General features: G+C 41.7%; 1 pseudogene; it reads left to right on the top strand.

Moving 5' to 3' along the window:
- The first annotated feature begins 13,944 nt into the window (after positions 1–13,944).
- On the top strand, positions 13,945–15,497 carry LOC140507470 (inosine-5'-monophosphate dehydrogenase 2 pseudogene; annotated as a pseudogene).
- Positions 15,498–15,964: the final 467 nt, after the last annotated feature.

Genomic DNA, 15,964 nt, shown 5'->3' on the forward strand with positions numbered 1-15,964 from the left:
ATTGAAAAGAGGATCAACATGGTCAGTCCCACACTTGGAGAGCAGAGACCTCAGGGAGTCAACTGAGAGACCTCATAGGAGGCAGTTGTGATATTGCACAGAATTAGGGTCTGAGCTGATTAAAAGTTGCAGAAAGATAATGAGTTCTGTTCTGTACATGTTGATTTTGAGGTGCCTGTGGGAGATTCATTTCAAAATACCTGATGCACAACTGGAGCTCAAGAGCAATTAGGTCACATAAATAGATCTGAACATAGAGATGATAATTGAGCCTATGGGAGATAATGAAACAACCAAGTGAGAGAATGTACCAAGGAAAGAGAAGAAGGCCCAAGACAGATCCCTGGGAGGCACCCACAGTTATGGAGCTTGACTTACATGAAGATCCAGCAAAAAGCAAAAAACAAAACCAAAAACCAACCTTAGAAGGAATGATCATACAGATAGGAGAAGAACCAAGAGAAAGCACAAAAACCCAGAGGGGAAAAAAGCATCCATGAGAAGGTGATAATAGTGGTACATGCTACAGAGTAATTCAAAGAGTAATTGTGAATGACTAAGCTGTTCTGAATAACATGAACATTCCAATCAATTTCAAAGAACTTATGAAGGAAAATGCTAACCACTTCCAGAGAAAGAGTTGAAATAGGGAAGCATGTATTGTATGGTATGCATGTATGTACATATATGTATATGTGTATATATGTATATATATTTGCTTTCTCTAATGCAGGGTTGGGAGAGAGGAAGATAACTGGGAACTCAAAATATAATGAAAAATAAATGAAATAAATACAAGATTAAAAAAACCAAGTGAAATGGAAAGCTTAAGGAGACAAGATAGAGGATGAAGGAGCATGGGAAGCCTGAGGGAGCCTGGAACACATGGAATGTGAAGCTAGAGGAGACAAGGTCGGGAGGATGGAGGGGGGTGAAAGGCTAGAGGAGATAAAGCAAAGTGTGGCACTAATGAAGATATGAAAGCCTACTAAATTTAGAGCCTACTGTGTGCAAAACACTGAAATGTACATAGAGGCAATGAATCCTTCCCGTACCCCTTTACATACAGTAGGCACTAAATAATTGATGGGGGAGGGACCAGAGTCTAGACAGTGATTTCTGATTTCATTGATAACAGGAAACTCCCAGATATGGAAACTCCACTTTACAAAAGCAGGTCAACTCCTTTTCTGGTATCAAGGGCACTAAGTTCACTGGCAACATTCAAGAGACCAGTTTCAGTTGAATGATAAAAGTGGGAAGCCCATTCAAACTCAGTACAGTGCCTAGCACATAGTAGGTGCTTAGTAAATGCTTCTTCCCTTCTCCTCTAGGGCATTGGGAAGTTAATTGTTTTGCCTGGAATCACACAGCCAGCAGGTGGTAGAAACTGCACTGGAATCTAGGTTTCCCTATTCACTCCTTCAAGTGGCTGTTGGTTTTAAGTTGATTCAGCGTCTAGTCTAGTAATAGGCTCCAAAGAAATGTACATTTCCAAGGTGTTTCTATACCCATTCAGGTTAAGTGGCATATCTCATTCTCCCGCCTGGTGCTGGGTTTTCTGTCTCTCTCTCTCTCTCTCTCTCTCCCCCTCTTTCTCTCCTTCCCTCCCTCCCTCCCACAGTCAAATGTTCTAATTTGTTTAAACAAACAAGACCAGAAAGGGACTTGGCATCTCTCACTGAAACAAACCAGTTTCATCCAGGAACTGTCCTGAGACAGCCCAGGAAATAAAAATAACCCCAGCTGCAGGACTGGCCCCACTCAGAGGCTGTGTTTGTACAGTACGTACCAGCTCCCTAGGCTATGAGTTTTGTTTTTGGGTCTTTCACCCTATGGCATCAGCTGAGTCTGCATTTGAGGCAAGGAGAGAAGGAGAGAGATAAACGTATGCTGATCATGTGATATTCCTGGATGAGCCCTGCCAGCTTCCAAGCATAGCCCTGATCCACTAGAGAAAGGTCATGCATGACTCTAGAGTTATTCGGATTGATATCACCCAGCTTGCCTCAGTCTCAGGGTCAGCTTGTTTTGCTAGCCTCTCCTTTATCAGTTCTGAGGAGGATGGGGGAGCTGAGAAGTGAACTCTAGTGGCCCTGGAAAAAGGAAACATCCGTCTAGCGTTATCATCAATTAGCCTTTTCGAGTGTCTGAGAGTCCAGAGTGTTTAGGCTAGGGACCCTCCAGAGAAAATTACACAGACATAATCCCCACCCTCTGGGAACATCTAAATAAGACAAATGGACTGTCTCGCATAGACCAACACGTAAAGGACAGCAGCTTATAGTAGGAAACCATTTAACCACTGCATGAATAGACAAAAATGCGTTATTGTTGACTGCTTGTCAAGATGGATTGAAGTTAGGAAGGCCTGGGTCTGACTGCTGTGTGATCTCTGGAACTTCATGTCAACTTCTTCATTAGCAAAATAAAGAAGTTGTACTGATTAGCCCCTAAAGTCTCTTTCTTGTCTAAATGGCCAGTCCTATGGAAATCATTAGAATAAAATCTAGGCTGAATCAAAATGGCTATTTCTAGGGTTTAAAAAAATTGTTGTTCATTCTATCCCCAGAACTAGTACAGTGCCTGGCTCAAAGTAAGTACTTAATAATAAATCCTTGTTTAATTGAATTGAATCTGTCTTCTAAAAACAAGGTCCAAGTCTATGATCCCAACTAATTTAGCTCAAAAACAGTTCATTCTTCTCCCTTGTGGTGTTAGGTTGTCTAGGAGGTTTCTACAACTCCCTAAAACATTAGTTATCAATGAAAGTTTAATTCTCTGAAGCCCTTAAACTAATATTTCCCCAATTATGTTCCACAGATGGTTAGCATTCCAGGAGATTTAAATCATAGGGCTTCTGTGGGAAGATGGCAGTGCCAACAATATTTTTACCTCTAAAATATTAAACATTTAAAGTATATATCAATTCAAAACATTTCTTCTAAAGGATAACTTTTTTGATGATGGAAATAGGTTCATAATTCCCTCTATCTGGCTCCAAAGTTTCTCCAACTTGAACTATTCATTCATTCAACAAACATTAAGTATTTTATGCCAAGCTTTCAGACCAAAAAAAAAAATCCCCAAAAAACAACATAATAGTGCCTGCCCTTATGCACTAGGCACTGAGGGTATGCAAACTGTCCACAGACAAGTAAATAGGAGAGAGAGAGGAAAAGAGAGAGAGAGAATGGGTGATAGATGAATGAATGCATATGTAGATAAATAGATGATAGAGAGATAGATGATGGATGGATGGATAGATAGATGAGTGGATGGATAAATAAATAGATGGATGGATAGATATATATGCTGAATATCATACAAAGTAATACAAGGGAGGTGGTTAACAATTGGAAGAATCCAACATATAGACAATTCCTGCCCCAAACAAAGCATTTATAGGTTCTAACAATATATTTCAAACCCCAAAGTATTCTGTGACCAAATTACTTTGAGCCTCAGTTTCCTTCTCTTTAAAATAAAGAGTGGACTAGATCAGAGCTTCTTAAACTTTTTTCCACTCTGCACATTTTTTTGCAACTTTCATTGGCACTTCGTGTCCTGAGGACATGGGAAGTACAAAATGCGCATGCTTTGTACTCAGAACCAAGGCTGCTGTGAAGTTGTGTGATGGGCAAGTTCTGCAAGAAACCCCCCAGATTCTTTACAGGTTTGATTTTGAATTAATTTTTTGTTGTTGCTCATTCAGAAACCTTTTGCTGTTGCCAAATTTTGCACAGCCCCACATGGGATCTCAACTCACAGTTTAAGAAGCGCTAGACTACATGATACTAGCTGACTCTAAGCTTCTTTTGAGGTCTAATATTCTATGTTGGAATGGATACTTTTCAGGAAAGGCTGCTATAGGCTAAGATTCCCAGGGACAGAAGGAAGAAGAAATCCTCAGAGTTGTGACTGGCATTCTAAAGAGTTTAGAGGAAGTTCCCTGTGGATATTGCCCTGGGAAGCCAGACTATTCAAAAAGGTTGCTCATCAGAGCAAAAGCTGAAAGCTAAATGGAATGGGAAAAGCATTTCCCAAGTGCTTATGTGCCCAGCACTTAGCATAGCACTGGGGTTGCAAATAGACAAACCAGATAGTCCCTAACTTTTAAGGAGCAGACATTTTCTTTATGGAAAGATGAGGAATAAAGGTGGATTCATCAACAGGGTACATGGCAAGACCTGTGGTCCACCATCAAATTGGAGTTGGGGATTCCTGTTCATACAAGTGCTGGGAAGTGCCCCTGAGCAATGACTTTTGGGAAGGGACTTTGGGAAGGGAAAGGAAGATTGTGGGTTACCTAGAGGGAGGGGTTGTGGAGTGGTATTGGAGTGGAGAAGTTGGCATCCATCTAGAAAAGAGTGTCCAACATTTCTCACAAGATCTCTGGAGGTGGGTGTTGAAGCAGGGTAGAAGAGGATCCCTCAGGTCAAAGCCATAGAAAATCAGATCTTGTTAATAGAGTGAAACACTACTCATTTGAAGCCTATCTGAGAGAACTTTGGGTGAATCCAATCCCTGTTTTGCTTCTGTGATATTGGTGTGACCTAGGGCAAGTCACTTCTCTGTGCCTCAGTGACCTCACCAAGAAAAGGAGGAAGTTAGGCCCTAGGTACCTTACAACTCTGAGCCACAGAATAATTTTTAAAGATACCAATTTGTGGTTACTTTAGATCCCTCCGGGAACTGGAATTGCTTCAAAGAATAAATGAAAATGTATCCATTAGCATATCAAAGCTTAACTAGTAAAGTCAACAAGCCCAGGGCCTGAGCAACTACTTTACAGGGAAATTAATTGCACTCACAGAAATAGATACTGCTAAAGTCCTTTTTTAAAAAAAAGTTTAAATTCTTAAGTTGATTAACATTCCCCTTCCAACTTTGTGATAGCTGAATTAAAGAACTTCACGGTTAGGAAAGATTTAACCAAAACAGTACTGGATGGAATGATGGATTGGAGGTTAGAAAGACATGGGCTCAAATCCTGCCTCAATCCCTTATTAAGTGACCCTTGTCAACTCACTGAACCTTTCTTAACCTCAGTTTCCTCATCTGCAAAATGAAGATTTTAAAAAAGAGTCATAGCCCCTATTTCACAGAGCTGCTGTGAAGTTCAAATGAGATTTGTTTTTCAGTTGTTTTTCAGTCATGTCTGACTCTTCATGATCCCATTTGGGGTTTTCTTGGCAAAGGTATTAGAATGGTTTACCATTACTTCTTCCTGTTTATTTTACGGATGAGGAAACTGAGGCAAACAGGATTAGGTGACTTGCCCAAGGTCACACATCTAGTAACTGTCTGAGGCCAGATTTGAACTCAGAAAGATGAGTCTTCCTGACTCCAGGGCTGGCACTCTATCCACTGAGCCACCTAGCTGCCCTCAAATGAGGTAGTGTATAGGAGTACTTTGCAAGCCTTCAAGTTATCTATACATATCACTTATTATTATTGTCTTACTTCATTTGCCAAATAAACATTTTTCTCCTCTTCTTTTCTTATTTAAATGTTTCACTAAAACCTTAACAATGAACGTGGATACAATAAGTCATACAAGTTTTTATTTTTTACTTTTTTTGAGATTGTCTCCCTATCTAGATAGTACAGTAGATAGATCACTGAGCCTGAAATCAGGAAGACTCATCTTCCTGAGTTCAAATCCTACCTCAGACACTTATTAGCCGTGGCAAAGGAACTACAACTAAGGCAACTGACCTAACCCTATTTACCTCAGTTCCTCATCTGCAAAATGAGCTGGAGAAGGAACTGGCAGATCACCCTAGTGTCTGTCAAGAAAACTACAAATGGAGTCATGAAGAGTCAGACATGATTAAAATGACTCAACAAACTCCTTATCTAGATTAGCTAGAAATACAGAGATCACTCACAGTCCTGACCACATTGCTTATCATCAGGGAAGCTGGGCTGGTCCAGCTGTCCTTAAATAGCCTGGTGGTAGTTCCCCTACACTCTATATTGGGGGTAGATAGACCTTTTGCAGCTTGGGACTCCTGAGCTCAATTAATCCACCAGCCTCAAACTGTCCTCATAGTAGGGATCATAGTTATGCCCTATGATGACCCAGCATAGAAGTTTTAGAATTTAGATACTGAAGGACCCTTATAGCTCTACTAGTCCAACTGATGAGGGCTGGAAAGGGGGTGTGAGATGCCCACAAAGACCAGGGTACCAGGGGCAGGTCATCTGGAGAAGAATTCATGAACTCAAGCATTGTTGAAGTCAAGGTAAAGATTTATTACACTTTTCAGCAGGCAAGAGTTCTTAGGGAACCTACAACCTTAAAGGGATACAGGGAAAGTTTATAAAGGATATTCTATAGTATCATTTGTGTCAAAATGTGTTCACTAGGTGTTTTGGGGTGGGATTAGTGAGTGGTTAAGGAGTGATCAGTTCTTAAAGGAACATGCACTTTTGGTATCTACTGCGGCAGGTATTTTACCCAAAATTCTTTGGGGAAATAGCCCAAGGTAGGGCTACCTGGACGTGTGGTTTTTAGACCTGAAATGTCACTAAGTCAACAAACCATCAGAGCTGACCAGGAAAAACCAGGCTTCTCTCATCAATGCCTTGTTAGACAAGTTTAATGTAAGGGAGTACACGTATGTCTAAGTCTAGAATACATATGATTGGTCAGTGAGTAGTAAATGTCGTTATGACCCAGTACACAGCCCCTTAAGTCAGTACACAGCTGGTTCAAACTGAGTTGTATAGGTGCAGCTGGCTACTATAGCAGGAAGGGAGGTAACAGTTGTTGCTAGGGCAAGCTGTGTCCTTGGGCTGGGGAGAAACTGCCTGAGACAGTATTTTGAGGCTAAAGAGAAATGTGATTTTTAAAGAGAAATGTGATTTTAGAATTGGGGCTCAAGTAAATGCACCTAAACACCCCATCACAACCACTGACACAGTCAGTCAGTTGACTAGCATCAGCAAAAACAAACAAACAGAAAACGTCCCTGCCCTTGGGGGAGCTCATAATGTAATGAGGAGACAATATACAAACAGGGTTGTTGTGTTCGTCCTTCATTGCCAAAGAAGACCATGCCATCAGAGAAATGATGACATGACTTGCACTTGACAGTGCACAGAGCACCAGGCTTGGAGTCAGGAGGACCTGAATTCAAATCCAGCTTCAGGCAGTTACTTGCCGTGTGACCCTGGGCAAATCCCTTAACCTGTTTGCTTGTAAAATGAACTAGAGAAGGAAATGACAAACCAGTCCAGTATCTTTGCCAAGAAAATCTCAAATGGCGTCATGAAAAATCAGAAGACTTCACACCAACAAGGTGATCCCTGGTCCTTTCCAAGTTATACTACTCAGGATGCTACCCACACTTCCCACCCATATTCACTCACTTGTTGGGGGTGCAGTAGAGGGGATTCATGGGCAGGTTTAGTTGGAACTAGATGGTCTCTGCTTTCCTTTCCAGCTCTGAGTTCCCATGACTCCAAGCCTTTGGAGCTGGCAGGACATCATGAATCCTTAATAGCTTTGGATGAGGGGTTGCATTCAGAAATGTAAGCTAGCTCAGGGTTGCCTTTAGCAACAGTCCTTCATTATCTCCACCCCCTCACCAACCTCCTCCACCTTCCATGGAAACTCTACCAGGCCTTCACTAATGCAAAGGCTAGTCACGTTCACTCCAATCAGATCCTTTTACTGAGCAGAGACCAAGGTCCCCGTGTCACCCCTGAGGCTCTTATGTAATGCTTGGATTCACACCAGTTCCATTCACCAGGAGACCTTTCCATTTCACTTGTAAACTCCACCACAAGGGTCCTGAAATGTCAGTTATTCTTCCCTTAGCCTCCCCAAGGGCTTGGTCACAGGACAGCTGACACTTTGCCCACTGGTAATTCAGGAAGCAGAGGAGTCACAGTCCGTATTAAACCAGCTCCTAGCATGGAGCCTTGAACCAGAGGGAAGAAGGAGGTGGGACTAGATTTGTGTTTTCATCTGTGTAAGGAGTTGCCTGAAAGGAATTGTCTCTACCAGTACAGACAAGAATTTGTCCTGCAGTTTAGAGTCTGGGAACCAGAGAAGTTAAAGGACTTGTCCAGGGTCTGTATGTCGGAGACTGAACTCAGATCTTCCTGTCTTCAAGGCCAGAACTTTGTACATAGTAAGCCCTTAATACATATTTGTGGGAAGTAAGAAAGTTCTGTTGTCTACATTCCTAGGTGATAGGGATTGTGACCTAGCATGGACAGGTTAGAGGTCAGAAACTAATGCGCAGGCCCAAGAAGTTGTGTGAGTAAAGGCCTATCAGAGAGGAGAACATGAAGTCACATGGCCAGGGGACAGTATCCAGGGAAATCCAAAATTCAGAATTCTATAAGGGTCCTGCCTCATCCTGACCTGGTTGTAGTCCTTCTGGTGGCCATGCTGGAAGCTACCCGTTCCCTCAGGGGAAGGAACATAGGCCTTCCCTACTCTGAACTCCATTTTAAATAGTTTTTTCTCGATATCTTTTTTGTGTGTCAAGTTCGTCTCTAGCATATTTGTTGAATTTCATTTCATTTCATTCCAATCCAAATCTGTCCAAAACAGCCCAACAGATATTTATAAGTCAACCAGAATTTATTAAGCACTTAACCATGTGCCAAGGGCTTTCAAAGTACTGTGAATACAAAGAATTAAAAACAAGCCCTGTCCTCAAGAGGCTCCCATTTTAATAAAAGAAGGCATGGAAATTGTTAGGAACAGACAAGAAATATACGAATGAAAGGCAGTCTGAGAGGGAAGTGCACTAGCAGCCAGAGGGACTAGGTTAAGTCCCCTACAGACCGTTAGACTGGAGTCTTGGATGTAGCAGAGGGCACAGGGTAGAATGTGCCAACTCTAGTGTGCAAAGTCAAGAGATGGAACATCCTGTTAAGAAAAAGCATGAGAAGGGAGGTCAGGGAAGCTGATTATAGAGTTCCTGAAGGGAGGACAGAGTAAGAAGACTGGAAAGGTAGAAAGAGGCCAAGACTTTGGCAAGCTCTAAATGCCAAAGCAGTTTTTATTTAATTCTAGAGGTAACCGGTAACCACTGGAATTACCTGAGAAGGGGAGGAAGGTGGGAAGCCAGGAGACATGCTCAGACCTATAATTTAGAAAAATCACCTGGATAACCCAATAATCAACTAACATAAGAACTCAACAAGTATGTGTTAAGGGAATTTGACAGGCACCATGCTAAGCCCTGGGAATACGAAATGAGAGAAGAGACAGTCCTTACCCTCAAGGAACTTATGAATTAACTGAGGGAGATAATGTGAAAACTATTAAGTAGATCTACTTTAGTCAGCAAACTCTTTATTCTCTATTCTGACTAGCAAAAAGTATGAACACCATAAGCTGAATACAGAGCCACACTGTGCCTTGAATCCAGGGAAACTTTTCTGAGCCACATGTAATAATAAAGAAGTTTAACAGATTTAATGAATCAACCAGTATTTTTGGCTTTGTTTTTAAATTCAATTTATTTTCAATCAATCAATAAACATTTATTAAGTGCCTACTATGTGCCAGACGTGCTAAGCAATGGGAATGCAAAATGAAGGAAGATAGTTCCTTCTTTCAAGGAACTTTCAGTCTAACCAATTTGCAAACAAATATATTCAAAGGAAACTAAACACAGGATAAATAGGAAATCAATAACAGAGGGAATGAAATTAAAAGGGGTGGGAAAGTTTTTGTGTAAAAGATGGGATTTTAATTGGGACTTGAAGTTGATAAGGGAGAGTATTCCGAACATTTTTTAATTAATAAAAATCTATTTTCTCACCTTTTCACTCCACACCCCCACTATGGGAAAACAAAAAGAAAGAAAAACAAATCCTTATATTAATATGCATAATCAAACAAAACAAATTCTGTCATTGGTCATGTTGAATATATATATACACACATATATGCATATATGTATGTATGTGTGCATTTATGTGTGTATGAATATATACATATTTGTAGGTATATATACATATATGTATGTGTATACACACATATGTATATGTCTCATTCCATAACTTTAGTCCATCTCCTCCATCTCAGGAGGGGCAGCATGCTTCATCACTGGTCCTCTGGAAACATGATTGATCACGGCATTGACCAGAATTAAGTCTTTCAAAGGAATTTGTAGTTATTGTGTAAATTCTTCTGTTTCTGCTCCCTTCACTCTGTATCAGTTCATACAAGTCTTCCCAGGTTTCTCTGAAATCATCCATCTCCATCATTTCTTAGAATAGTAGGAAATTACATCCTACAGTAAAAATATTGTAATAAGTAATTATGTTATATAACTAATAACTTATATAACTTCATATAATAAGTAATTACGTTACATTCATAAACCATAACTTGTTCAGTCATTCCCCAATCGAGGGCACCCCCTCAAATTCTAATTACTTTGCTAACACAGAAAAAGGATTGCTATAAATATAGCTAAGTCCTTATTAGTTCAAATAATCTATTGGTTGTTGTCTTTCGTTTTGGAAGAGGATCAAAATGACACACCATGATAAAGTCAAGTTTCAGTGTGTCCAGCTGTGACTGATCAAGCCAATACGAGCTCGGAATGCTCTACCACAGGTTGGGCACAGATAGTTTGTGTGAATATTTCGGGTGGATACTCCAAATTTGCACATCCTACATTTCTTTTGTGCTGTCTCAATTCTGCTTTACTCACAGAGCATAGCACCCTTTCTGATGTGGGCATGCCATGCTGAAAGGTCCTGTGCCAGTGTCTCCCATATCACACAATCAAATTCAAAGTTCTTGAGAGAAACCTTGGAAGTGTCCTTGTCAGAAGAAGTGTGCTTCTTCTGACCACCATGTGATCATCTGCCCCATGTGAGTTCTCCATAAAATAGTCTTTTTGGCAAACGTGTATTTTGTATTCAAACAACGTGACCAGCCCATTGGAGTTGCGCTCTCTGAAGCATCTGAGCGCTCCACATCTCTTGCTTTAGCTGCCTTAAGGGCCGTTGGAACAAATTGTTCTCATCTGCCCATTCCAACAGAGGAAGTCTTCACATGCTTGGGTTAGACACCCCCCTAACTCACCAATGGATTTGAGACCCCTTGGTTACCCTCAACTTGGTTTGGCCCATCTACATAAACAGTTTCCTGGGTGGAATAGGTGAACACCAAAGGTGGAAAGAGCCCCATAAAGTGCTCAGCAGTCATCACGTCAAGGTACTGGTCCTCCCTGAATATACACCCTATACCCACAAATAATGTATACCCCACATGTGATTGCATGTATTCAAATTAGGTAAGAATTGATAATTGAGTTCTAGCCCAATGGAAATACTCATCCACAATTTGACCACTGAGGCAAAGGAGGTATTCATTCATTATTCTCACTAATCAGCACTTAGCTGTATTTTTGTACATAAAGGATCTTTATCTTTATCTCTTTCCTTGATCTCTTTGGGACTATAGACCTAGTAATATCAATGGACATTTGTTAATCTCTTCCCAGTGCCAAGCTTTGTGCTAGACCCTGGAAAAGCAAAGACAAAAGCAAAACTGATCCTGTCTTCAAGGGATTGTTCCAAAGGGAGAAAAGTCATGCCCATTTATAAGTGAATATCAACTATGCATCTCCAAGGCCCCTACAAGTTCTAAATCTATCATCACCTCATGCCTCTACAAAATTTATGCAAGGTTATCTGGGGCAAGGGAAGCATTAGCAGTTGGGAGATCAGGCAAGTTTTCACAGGCATTGGTGCTTGGGCTGAGTTTAGAAGGAAGCAGGCAACACTAAGAGACAGAGGAGGGAAAAATGTATTTCAGACATGGGGGATGGGCCCACATAAACACATGAAGATGGGAAATGAAAAGTTGTGGCTGAAGAACTTTGTGAAGTCAGTTTGGCTGGACCAAAGGAGTACATGAAGCCAAGTAATGTATAATAACCTTGGAGAGTTGGTGGAATCCTGCTTGTGAAGGATTTTAAATGTGAAAAAGTGGGGAGGCAGAGAGCATGAGCATGTATATGTATGGTGTCTACTATGTGCCAGGTACTGTACTAAACCCTTTTCCACAAATATTACTTCACTTGATTGTCACACCCACCATGGGAGGTAGATACTGTTATTTTCCCCATTTTATAACTGAGGAAACTGAGGTTAAATAGAGGTTAAGTGATGTGCCCAAGATCACACAGCTAGTAGCTGAGGTCAAATTTGAACTCAGGTCTTCCTGACTCTACTAGACCCAGAGCTCTATCCACTGTGCCAACCAATGTTATATTATATTTGCTCCTAGAGGCAAGGGGGAACCAAGGAAATTTTTTGAGCAAAGGAATAATTCCCTTTAGGAAATCACTTTGGCATTTGAGTGGAGAGTGGTTTAGAGATAAGGCAGGGAGACCGAAGTTATTGGAATAGTCCCGTCTGAAGGTGATGAGAATCTGAACTAGGTGGTTGAATGAGTAAAGAGAAGGGGACAGATGGGAAAGACATTTTGAAAACAACACACTAGACTTAGCAACTGATTGGCTATGAGGGAGTATTTGAAAGCTAGGATGATCCCTGGCTCCCTCCTATTTCCAATCTACTCAAGCTCTGTTAACAAGGGAATGTGGGAGAGCTGATCTATGATTCCAAGTGTTTTGGGGCAGGTAGACCCTCCTCTATGAAGATATATACTTATATATATTTATACATATATATGCACACATACATACGTATATACATGTATGTATATATTTATGAATACAGGTAGACCTGGACTGGGTTTAGCTAATGAGAGCAGGAAGCAATGGAAACTACATGGGTGTCCATGGTAGTTGCCAACTTGTATAGTCATGGGTCTTCCCAAGGAGTTCTGTCTCTCTCTTTATTTCCCACCCTGTTCCCCTTTTTTGGATTTCCTCATCATGCCACCAGAACCTCACGATCCTGCAAAGTCACTTCAGCCTTGATATTCACAGAGGGCTCCTGGGACCCCTTGAATGGAGAAGGAAGGAGAGAGCTTTTCCCCAAATGTCCATTTAAAGAAGGAATCCAAGGTAGACATCTCCCACTTCCCACCCAGCTGAACATTGCTGGACTTCATCATGGCCCCAGGCCCCTTTCCTTCTACTAACTGTATTTAGCTGCTTTTTGTTTATTTTCTTCCTTCATTAGATTGGAAGTGCCTTCAGGACAGGGTCTGTCTTTCTTTTTCCTATCTGCATCCCAGGTGCCTGGCACCTAGCAGAGGGGAATTAATAAATACTTATTGACTGTCTCTAAATGGGTCAGACTTTGTAGTAGGAACGATATCCTAACTTCTCTCCCCATGCAATTTGGGCTAGTCTTTGAATAAAACATATCGAAACCATCCCTAGACTCAATCAGAGTCTCAGAGTCTCAGAGGACTAAAGTCTCAGGCCACTGACATCACTTCCTGATTGTCTAAGTACAGAATAACCACTAAGCATGTCAACAGGGAAAGAATTGTGATTTCGAATTGCAACTTTGAGAGAAATCTTTAATATCATGACTGTATATGGCTATAGCTAGCCAGTTGAGGGCTCATATGAGGCTTCCCAACAGTGAGAGTGCCAATCAAATTCCTTGGAATTTTAGGATCATCTAACAACTGCTGAAGAAATTATTTGAGGTTTCTGTGAGGGTTTTTTCCCTAGTTTAGGATTGTGAAGTCAACCAAAATTTTGCCACATGATTTTATTTGTGATTCCTTGGTACAAACCATTGTAGAAGGCACTTGGAAGGACAATGATTCATTCCAGAGACATTTCTGGAATTGGTCACATGGACATACCAATTGCACCCCATGCCAATTTGCTGAAGGCAAGGAGGAGGGCTGCATTGCTTTAAAAATTTCCCATTCTCCATGGGAGAAGCATCCAACCCACATGGCTCTTTGAGAGTCTCCCACCAGTTGGGCCCACCTCCTCTGCCCCACTTCCCATCCCAGCCATGGCAGACTATCTCATCAATAGTGGCACTTGTTACATTCTAGACAATGGGCTCACATGGCAGCAACTCTTCAACTTTGGGGAGATGGATTCACACACAATGACTTCCTCATCCTCCTGGGCTACATAGACTTCACAGCAGACCAAGTAGACCTAACTTCAGCACTTACCAAAAAGATAACCCTGAAGGCCCCCCTTGTTTCATCTCTAATGGACACAGTCACCAAGGCTAGGATGACCATGTCTATGGTGGTCAGAGGAGGTATTGACTTTTTCCATCACCCCAGAATTCCAGGTCAATGAAGTACACAAAGTAAAGAAATATGAGCAGGGCTTCATCATTGACCCTGTGGTCCCGAGCCCCAAAGATCGAGTCAGAGATGTGTTTGAAGCCAAAGCAAGACATAGTTTCTATGGAATCCCAATCATGGACAACAGCAAAATGGGCAAGCTGCCTAGAGGGCATCATCTCCTCTGGAGAGACCAGTTTTCTCAAGGAGGAGGAGGAATATGACCTATTCCTGGGCAAGATCATGACTAGGCAGGAGGATCTAGTGGTAGATCCTGCTAGAGACACACTAAAAGAAGCCAATGAAATCTTGCAGCAGAGCAAGAAAGGAAAACTACCCATTGTGAATGAGGATGATGAACTAATAGCCATCATTGCTCACAGGGACCTGAAGAAGAATCAGGACTAACTCCTAGCATCCAAGGACACCAAAAGCAGCTTTTGTGCAGGGCAGCCATCAGTACCCATGAAGATGACAACTATTGACTTGACTTGCTGGCCCAGGCCAGTGTCAATGTGATCATTCTGGACTCTTCCCAAGGAAACTCATTTTCCAGATTAACATGATCAAGTACACAAAGGATAAATATAACAGGTTATCAGTGGTAACGTGGGGATAGCTGCACAGACAAAAGCCTCATTGATGCTGGAGTGGTCACCTTGAGGATTGGCATGGTCAGGAGCTCCATCTGCATCACACAGGAAGTGTTGGCGTGTGGGTGACCTCAGGCTACAGCTGTGTACGATCTCAGAATATACATCCTGCTGCTTCAGCGTCCCAGTCATTGCAGATGGCGGCATCCAAAACATGGGCCACATTGCCAAAGCTCTTGTCCTTGGAGCTTTCACAGTGATAATGGGCTCTTTGTTGGCAACCACCATACAGGTCCCAGGCGAGTACTTCTTCTCTGATAGGATCTGGCTAAAGAAATACCGGGGGAAGGCTCCCTCAATGCCACAGACAAGGACCTCAGCAGCCAGAACCCCTGCTTAGTGAAACAAGACAAAATTAAAGTGGTTCCTGGGGTGTCCCAGGAATGCAGGATGGACAAAGGGTCCATCCACGAGTTTGTCCCCTACTTGATTACTGGCATCCAGCACTCCTGCCAAGATATTAGTGCCAAGAGTCTAACTCAAGTCAGAGCCATGATTACTCAGGGGAGTGGAAATTTGAAAAGAGGACATCATCTGCTCAGGTGGAAGGAGGTGTGCATAGACTCCATCCGTATGAGGAGTGTCCTTATCTGCTTTTACTCCTTCTCTAGATTGTTCAATGAAAAACTGAATATAAAAAAATAATTACCATTCTCACTTTTAAACTAAGGAGGGGAGGGAGAGACTGGAGGCAGATGGTATCAACTTTGAGTTGATTAAATTTTCAGTGTGAGTATTCACCCTTCAGAAACTGGCAGATCCTACACCTCATATTTTGTTGGTGGTGGTAGTTATCTAGACTTAAGAAAATGATGGGAAATTATTAATAATTCAGATTAAAAGTGAAATGTAGCATGTGTACAGTTTTTTTTCCTGGAGAACCCATTGTTAACCATTTACCAGCAGACTGCTGACTATAATCATATCTCTAGTACCTCTATATAAGGATCTTGTTCAGAGCTTGTCTCTGGCACTTTCCCCCATACTGGTAGAAATTCTAGGGGCTTACACAGGCAAATAGAGCACATACACCTAGCTAAAGGACTCTCTGGCTCCCCCTCTTCAATATAATCTCTGC

This window comes from Notamacropus eugenii, chromosome 5, assembly GCF_028372415.1.
Source record: "Notamacropus eugenii isolate mMacEug1 chromosome 5, mMacEug1.pri_v2, whole genome shotgun sequence".
NCBI classification, from domain to species: domain Eukaryota; kingdom Metazoa; phylum Chordata; class Mammalia; order Diprotodontia; family Macropodidae; genus Notamacropus; species Notamacropus eugenii.